The sequence below is a fragment of the Equus przewalskii genome, chromosome 1 (assembly GCF_037783145.1).
Source record: "Equus przewalskii isolate Varuska chromosome 1, EquPr2, whole genome shotgun sequence".
In the NCBI taxonomy this organism is placed as follows: domain Eukaryota; kingdom Metazoa; phylum Chordata; class Mammalia; order Perissodactyla; family Equidae; genus Equus; species Equus przewalskii.
In genome coordinates, this window is record NC_091831.1 from 144,404,389 (window position 1) to 144,414,145 (window position 9,757).

Below are 9,757 nucleotides of genomic sequence, written 5' to 3' on the forward strand. Positions count from 1 at the left end.
AAAAATATGTGTCGGGGCTGGCCCAGTGACATAGTGGTTAAGTTTGTGCACTCCGCTTGGTGGCTCAGGATTCGAAGGTTTGGATCCTGGTCATGGCTCATTAAGCCATGCTGTGGCAGGCATCCTATGCACAAAATAGAGGAAGATTGGCACAGATGTTAGCTCAGTGGCAATCTTCCTCAAACAAAAAGAGGAAGATTGGCAACAGATGTTAGCTCAGGACCAGTCTTCCTCACACACACACACACAAATCTATCTATGGTAACTTTACAGGAATCTAGTAGTGTGCTAGAATGTAGGTGTGCTCAGTAGATACTTGTTGAATTGAATTTGTTTGAAATTAGGGAATGGAGTCTGGTGACCCATGCTATGGGGGTTAGATTTTGTTCTATCTGGACACATCAGACACTATTCAGGGCAAACTCAGGTAGACCTCAAGGGTAATGATCTTCAAGGAGGATGTCCCTGCTCCTGACTGAGGCTGCTTCTCTGGCCACTCCTATCATTCATCTCTCCCCCGTCTGACATTTAAAAAATGTCAGTAAATTTTAAAAATTTCAATAAATCAATCATTATAATAGTCTGTTAAAATTCAGGATTGTTGCCATAATCATTGCTAATGTTCAAATACTGTATCTTAAGGTTGAGTAGAACATCGAATTGGAAACCCATGTGCAGCTGACTTGTGTAAACATTCATCTTCCCTTTTCTCTCTCTACTATCGGTTGGAGTCTTTACCACTTTTATCGGCTTATTGCGACAGCCTCCTAACTAAACTCCATCCCTCCAGTCTCTCCTCACGTTGCCACTATATTAATCCAGCTAGGAAACTGCTGTACTTTGTCTGGTTTGCGGGTTATATCTATCTTAATAAATCCTAGATCTTTCAAACACTCAGACTTGTCTAAGAGGGAACCCAATATTATGTAGGATCTAATCTTCGAGACCGAGCCAGAAAGAAGTCCAGCATACAGAAATAGGGAAGACACCATCTGAAAATGGTTTATTAATGGTGGCTTCAAGGAAAGTTTATAAAGTTTAGTAAGCTTTATTTTAAAAGTCTATTTTTCATCAATTTAAAGTTAATAAACTTCCTTTGACCTGCTCCCCCCTCCAAGATAAGTGTTTCTGCCCTGGGTTTCCTCAATACTCTATACATAACTCTTAGAGTGATTATCTTACTGTATCATAGCTGTCCTTGTCTGTCTAAACTCTTTAAGGACAGAAAATATGTCTTGCTCTTCTCTGAATGCTGTATACCTACCACGGAGCCTGAAGCATGTACGTGTAGAATAAAGATCTGTTGAACGAATGACTGAGTAGTGGCAAGGCTGGATTGGTAAAATGGGACTCAGTTGTGGAAAGCCTTGAATGCCTATTTCAATGTGTTCATTTTGTGTGCCAGGCAATGTGCTAAGAAATGGGCGAGAGTGACATCCAAAGCACCGTAAGGGAGGAGAGGACAGAATTATAGTATTCATTCTCCCAAATAAACCCTTTACTCCAGTCCATTGTTTTATAAATCCTCAACATAAATGTTACTTCCTGCTCCACATCTTTGGTTCAAATTGCTCTTGCTTTAGTCTCAGATCCTGTAGCACTATCCATACATTTAGGTATCTAGTTACATTCTGTTTGTGTTGTTAGGCAATTATTTAATGTGACTTTGAATTACGTCTCCAGTGAGATCTTTAAGGCATTTTGGAGTTTGTATTACTCTTTTCCATGTTTTATTTTTGTTCCCCACCCCCAACATTGAGCAAAATGCTAGGTGCTTAATAATTAAATATGTCTCTTCCCTCAATTAGTGGAGATTTGGTTTGAATTTAGGAGAATGAGCTTGAAGAATCTCAGAAAATCTGGTTTGAGTATTATATCTGAGATATATTAGGTTCGAGAATTCTAGTCAATCATAATGAATCCTAGAGCTTTCATACTCTCAAACTTGGCTAGGAGATAACCTAATATTAAATAAGATCTGGTTTTGGGAACTGAGCCAGAAACAGGCCAGTCTACAGAAATAGGGAAGACCTATCTGAAAATAGTTTATTCCTAGTAATTCACAAGTTTCTACTTCATCAAAGTTTCCGCTAGTCCTTTGCTACACCCCATCCAAGAATGGAATGAAATCTTTAATTTCTGTTTTCCAAAGCACCAAGGTCAGGCCAAGGAGACAGAAATATCTTTCCTGCATCATTGTATCTCATTGATTGGCAAGACCTTGCTGGAAGAGTGCAAACCCTGAGAGAGGAGAAAGAGAGATCTCATAACCTTTTGGCCTCCAAATGGGAGGACTGACTCCAGAAGAAATGGATCCACTGGGTTCCAAAGCAGCAAAGCTGAAGATAAAGGGAGGACGATACATATTCTGAATCTTCTCAAGCAGATAGGGGAATTTCTTCAGAATAATCGCATTGTTCACGTTATCCTCGGTACTGAATACTTCGTTTGTCCGTTGAAATGAGAGTCACTGTTTCCCTCCCACATCCAGAAATGTGTGGGAGTGGCCATGATTGCCTAGGCATTTTTTGAAGTTTTCTTTGGGAAACTTCTTTCCATGTTGTTCTGCTACTTCCAGACCTTCAAACTTTTCTGACTTCAAGTAAACTCACTATGTTTCATTATCATGAAACAGTGTCTGACCCCGTCTGGTGCCATTGGGATGATTCTAGGCAAACATACCACCTTCAGACAGAATCCATGGATTCCTCTGGCTTTCCTCAGTGTGTAACCTGCACCCCTTTTAACACATGGCTTCATTCTGTCTTGAATGAGCTGTTGTTTTCCTACCTGTCTTCCCTCTACTCCCTTCTGATTTATAAGAGTTGACAGAGTGTGTTAGTCATCTTTAACCTTTCATTCTACTTTCTCCTAACAGGAGCCAGCTACCGGCTTGCTTGTGATCTTGAGCAATCTATTTAACCTTTCTGAGCCTGATTCTTATAATCTATAAAATGGATTATTGTGAAGGTTAAGTGACATACTATTATATTAATTATAATTACTATTACCTACCTTATAAGGATATTATGAGATAATTTATGGAAATTTCTTTTGCAAATTAGAAAGCCCTATTGGTATGTAATTTATGGCTTTACTAAACAGTTATAGAGTGCCAGGCACAGTTCTAAGTGCTTTGCATGTATGATCTCATTTAATTCTCTTCCCAATAATCTTGGGAGGTTGGAATTATTTCTAATTTAAAGATGAAGGCACTGAGGCACAAAAAGGTTAAGCAACTTCCCCAAGGTCACACAGCTAGTAAGTGACAGAGCTGGGATTCAAAACTAGGTGATCGGGCTGGCTCCAAAGTCCCGCTCTGAACCACTACACTTGACTATGCTGTAATCAAATTGGGGTCTACAGACTAGGTTCGCTAGTTACTTAAGCATTGTATGACCTTAGGCAAAGCTTAAAATTCTAAACCCAATCTTCATCATTAGTAAAATTGATAAAAGTAATTCCTACCTCATAGATTCATTTACTAAACAAATATTTATGGAGCTCCTATTGTTTGCATACTATAGTATCCTGATGATTAAATTCACATAAAACATTTGGCATACTGCCAGGCACATATAACGTCAATGTTCATTATTATTTTAATCAATAATATAAGCCAATAACTTCACTGATACATATTTCGTATTATTTGGCTAGGGATTATGTCCTTTTGATACTGAACCCTTCAATCTCAAATTCATGTGCCCGAAGCACAGCAAACCAAACACTGAGACATGAGTGCTGGGAGATGGAGAATGGTTTATTGGAATTGGCCAAAAGGTGTAGGCAGGAGCCTGGGTTCTTTCAAATCCGCCTCCCCAAGAACAGAAAGCAGGAGGGTTTTACAGAACTAAGGGGTTTGGCAGGAGGAGCTTCTGGGAAACAAAGGGGTCGCTCTGATAAGCCCCTGGGCAATCTGACTCCTGGGCTTCAGGAGCTGCTGGGGACCTGCCATTCCTGATCACAGCCTCCCCAAAGGCATTCTCTTTATTCTGCAAACAAGCTCACAAATCCTCTGGAGAACAAGCTCACAAATCCTCGAGACCCCTGAGTCACCCCTCAAGTTAAACAGGAAAAATAGCAAGTTGGTTTAATATCTACAGTGCCCCTCAGGTACCTGTCTTCACTATCATCACCATATAGCCATTTTCTACTGGTCCCCTAATTCCATTGGAAACATTTTTGTGGCACTGTTCTATAGAATATTGCCTTGCTACCATAGCAAAAACAAACAAAGCACAACGAAACGCAGCAATACAAGTATCAGAGCTAAACAGAGAAAGTGCTTTAAATGGCCACTTTCTGACACATAGCTAAGGCTGGGGAAGGCATGCAAGATATGCTTACTGCCAAGGAACGTGAAGTACAGTCAGTGAACGTGAAGATATGATGATCAAATATAGTACTTTCAGGAAATGTGTGAGGAGATCATCTTGGGAAACTAAATAGCTCTGCATCCCATCTCCGATGACATGTGAAGAGCCCAGCAACACTTCTCAGAATCCAGGTGGGAATGGATGGCCTGCTGTGCTCTGCTGTGCTCTCCTGCACTGTGCCTTGGGGCTCTCAGGGTCCATCTGTGCTTGCCCTACCCACATTCTGTGAGACTCAGCAGTGTTTGCTGGGTGCACGAGAGACTTTACCTCCCTAGATTGCTGTTAATCAAATGAGATGATATATGTGAAATCACTTTGAAATACTACACACACACACGCGCACGCGTATGCAAATAGTGAAGAGTTTTATACAAGAGTATTATAGTCATGTGCAGAGAATACTCAACATAGGAAGCAGATGTGGAAAGTACTATCTTCCCCATTTCTGAACTTGCTTTCTGCGTCTTTTTCTTTCTTGATGTGACCAAGCTTGCCTTCCAGTCCTGACTAGTTCCCCTTCTCCCCATTTCAGTTCCTAAAGATGATAATAACAATGCTAACTTGTAGGGAGTGGTGTTGTAAGTGCTTTGCATGTATTCATTTAATCGTCATAACAATTCTATGAGTTCTGTACTAGTGTTATCCCTATTACATTCGAGAAAGCTGAGAGACAGGGGGATTAAATCACTTTACCAGGTCCTGCAGCCAGTAGGTGGTAGAGTCAGTCTTCAAATCTAGCCGTACAGCTGTAGAGCCCAGGCTCTTTACTGCCATGCTGTCCTGCATCCCCCTCTGCCGTAAGTGGCTGCCACAATCTTAGATACATATTTACCAAGCTAAAAGTTTTCAGGCAGCATTTTTCCTCTTTACCTTTTATAATTCAATCAATGAGACTAGAATCTTTTTTTTTTTTTGGTCTAAAATGAACTCTAATATAATATTTGTTACCCAGTTATGATAAATTCAGAATCTTACTGACTGGTAATAATTTATGCTATAACTTTAATTTTTGGTCATTATCTGGGGAAAAGGAGAATTTAGCAATAACTCTGTAGTGTAATATTGACTAAACCACTAGCTAGCTTACAACCACAAACATATCTATTTAAGAAAGGAGGTCAGGGACCAGCCCATGGCCGAGTTGTTGAGTTCGTGCCATCCGCTTCGGTGGCCCAGGGTTTTGCCCGGTTGGATCCTGGGCACGGACATGGCACTGCTCATCAAACCACGCTGAGGCAGCGTCCCTAGTGCCACGACTAGAAGGACCCACGTCGAAGGATATACAACTATGTACTGGGAGACTTTGGGGAGAAAAAGGAGAAAAATAAAATCTTTAAAAAAAAGAGAGAGAGAAGATTGGTAGCGGATGTTAGCTCAGGTGCCAATCTTTAAAAAAAAAACAAGACATGGGGTCAATGGGGCTGGCCTGGTGGCATAGTGGTTAAGTTCATGCGCTCCAGCATGAACTTGCCCTTCAGCAAGCCCAGGTATCATGGGTTTGGATCCCAGGTGTGGACCTAGCACCACTCATCAAGTCATGCTGTGGTGGCATCCCACATAAAGTAGAGGAAGATTGGCACAGATGTTAGCAGCAGCAACAATCTTCCTCAAGCAACAAGGGGAGGATTGGCAACAGATATTAGCTCAGGGCCAATATTTCTCACACACACAAAAAATGAAGAAGTGAGGTCAAAATCTCAGCTATTTTTCCTCTGATGATCACTTGATATAACATTCAAGCTGCTATTTGCTCAAGGGTTAGGCTCAAAGTTGGCAGAACCAGTTTATTAATGGTATTATAATAGGGATGGGCATTGTTTTGAAATGTATGCAAAATATCTTTCTGAGATATCAGAATGGAGTGGTGGAAAACTAGGACTTGAAAGAAACTTTGAGATTAACTAGTTCGTACAGTTAGGCCCGGAAAGGTTAAGAGACTTGTCCAAGTAGCTGATATTATCCAAGTGGTTAATGGTCAAGCAGGGGCTAGAATTTGGGTCTCCATCGCGGCATGCATAGCATTCTTTCCTCAGCCCTGCATTTCTGACTAGAGCCCAGACAAGTCTGCTGTCATGCACAGGGTGATGTGAAACACTTCTCCCAGTCAACAAGCCCTTTATGAGTTGCCCTAATAAAGATACCACGTTTCACTCAGGAACCATCATTTCAATGTATATTTAAATAAGTAGACTCTGTATGTCATATTAGCTTAACATGAAAGCAGGTAAGGGTTTGGCTGCTGTGGCTAAGATCTTGAAGGACAGATAAAACCATCTTCTGTTTCTGAGAAAATAGTAGTAGAAGCGATCATATCAAACGCACGTTCGTACTGTCCTAAAATCCTCAAGGGTGATTTTAGGATAAGAAGCCTCAAGTTCTAGAAGTGGACCTTCTCTCCACAAAGCTGATCTTTACATAAAACGAGCTTATTGTCTTTCTGATGCGGTCTAGATTCTTCTTTTCAACATCAAAGGAACCACAGTTGAGGAAACGTTTGCCTGAAAAGTAGTTCTCTTAAGGAAGAGAATTCTCTTTCCTTCCTTTGGCTTATATTAGAAGAATAAGTTACTTATTTTTGTCGCTTAACTCCTTTTTCTAAGCTTTGACTAAACTCTGCGAGTGATCCCTGTCTATATAAAGGTCTTTGCAGCATGAGAGAAAAGCTCTGCCCTGACCCAGGCACTCCCTGGCCTCATAAAGCCCTGTCAACAGCCAGACTACAAAGTTAGGTATGTGGGGTTCCCTGGGTCCTTGTTATTCAAAGAGTGATCAATGGACCAGCGGCAGTGGCATCAGCTGAGAGCTTGTTAGACATGCAGAACCTCACGCCTGAATCAGAATCTGCCATTTAACAACCTCCCCCAAGTGATTCGTATGTCCTATCCTGGATGCTTGTATGTGGACACCTATTGCTTCTCTCTGGTCTAGAACTAAGGCTGAGCCTATAGCATCCCCACCCCAAAGGTAAAAACCTTAAGTTGAAAACAAGAAGTCTTTGGTTATCTGCAGACATAACTTCATTAATTTTATCTGATAGTTATTAAACTTGGATTGGAAGAAACTTTAGAGATCATCAAGTTCAACCATCGTTATTGCTGTGAATTTCAGGATAATGATCAATTTTTGTAAAATGATTAAATTGTATTCAGGATATTCTGTTCAAGAAGGTAAAAGCATATGATACATCTTAGAAAGGCAGTCATAGGAATGGGAGAAATTTATTTATTTAAAAAACTTTTGATGATTGAAGGAATAAACTTCAGTTATCTGGAAAGTGTATCGATATGAAATGTCTCAGCCATAGTGGTTTCCCCCAGTGAGATGTTTCTCTCTTAAATTCAAATTCTGAACCATATGCTTATTTTGTATCTGCCAAACTCACTGTCTTATACAACTATAATTTTATATTAACTTCCCACAAATCAAGAAACTGCTATTATCTATTAAACTCAAATTTCTGCAAATGAAGGGAGAAGAAGAGAGAAATCTCCTTTACAAAAGAATTCCAAATAATATATGAAGATGAACCTCTCTCACCTTCTAGGCTGGTCTTAGTGACTCACTTCCAAAGAATAGAGAATGGAAGGGAAAAATACTAACTTTACAGTGGAGAAACATGGCAAATACCACCTTATCCAAAGGATTGGGGTTAACATCCCCAGTGATACCATGGGGTATCATTTACCTCCTGTATCAGGTGGTGAGAAGGGCACTTCACATTTGTGGTATTCTTTCCAAAAACCTGTAACCCCAGTCTAATCATGAGGAAAATAAGAGACAAACCCAATTTGAGGGACAATCTATAAAAACCCAACCAGTACTCCTCAAAACTGTCATGGTCATGAAAAACAAAGACTAAGAAACTGTCGCGGACCAAAGGAGGCCAGAGAAGACATGACAAGTAAATGTAATGTGGTATCCTGGTTTGGATCCTGGAATGGAAAAAGGACGTTAGTGGAAAAACTGGCGAAATCTGAATAAAGTCTGAAGTTTAGTTAACAGTAATGCACAGTGTTAGTTCCTTAGTTTTGACAAACGTACCATGGTAATGTAAGATGATAACATTAGGGGAAACTGAAACTGGGTGACAGGTATATAGGGACCCTGTACTATATTTATAATTTTACTATAAATCTAAAACCTGTAATGGAAAGTAAAAATAAAATTTCCCACAAACTCATGAAAACAGTTTTAACTTATTAAAATAAAATTTCTCTGATACATAGCTTCCACAAGTTTAGAGAGCAGACTTATACAAAACACCTACCTATAATATCCACACTTAAAACCCTTCTTGAGGTCTATAGCACCATTTTGCTAAACCTAGAAGTTAAAGGTTTACAGATTTGAATTCCCAGAAAGTAAAATCAAAGTCCATTTTGCTAAAGCTCATTTAACTCTTGAAAAAGAGAATTGCACTGCTCAGCAATGTTTGATGAATTTGGATGGGTCATCTTGGCCTTTCTGAGCCACGGCTATCTCATCTACAAAATGAGGTCCCTCCAAGTTCTAAAATTCTATAAATATGCCTCTCTAATATATTTCAAACATTGTTTTAACATGTGGTATCAATTCTGAGGAGAAAATATTAACATTTGATTAGGCAATTAGTTCCACAAACATTTATTAAGTGGCAGTCACTGGGCTAGATGCAAGAGCTGCAGCCCTTGCCCTCCAGAGGTCTCGGTCTGGTGAAAGACAGATCTGTAAACAAGCTGTGGCAGCCATGTGATAAGTGCTGTAATAGAGGTATTAACAGGGTGCGCTGGGCCCAGGTAGGGACTCCCGCACTCTGCCTGCAGAGGCTAGAGAAGGCTTTGGACCTCAGAAACTAGGAAGACCATGAAATATCACTATTTGATCTAACCAGAGTCAGTGAAGAATCAGTCCTACAGTGGTAAACACTTATCTTAATTGTCTATGTATGAAAATTTGGGGTTATTGGATATTCCCAGCCATAAATTGGCTGCTGAGTCAGAAATCTGGTTGCTCCAGAGCTGGGCCAGAAAAGCACAAGTGTCTCACACTGCAGATGTACTTTCTTGGGAATGTTGATATGCAAGGAATCTGTCCCCTGAGGTGACTTAATTGCTGTCACATGAACAACATAACTTTCTAGAAAAGATCACGTGTTGACTGTCATACTTTGTCATTTCCAAATCAGTCTTTCATAAAAAATTCATGCCTCTCAGATCATTTCATTTCCATCTTACAGCTGAATATTTGTGGCTTAGGCCTGCAATCCTCAGTCCTAGTGTATAGCTTTGCTTTTAAATACTGAATAGCTTGGTGGAAACAGAAATTTGGGGTTCCTAAGCAAGAGTTCAAAATTGGCTCCCACTTGGATTGGATCCCAAGCTTGCAAATTCTAAATAGTT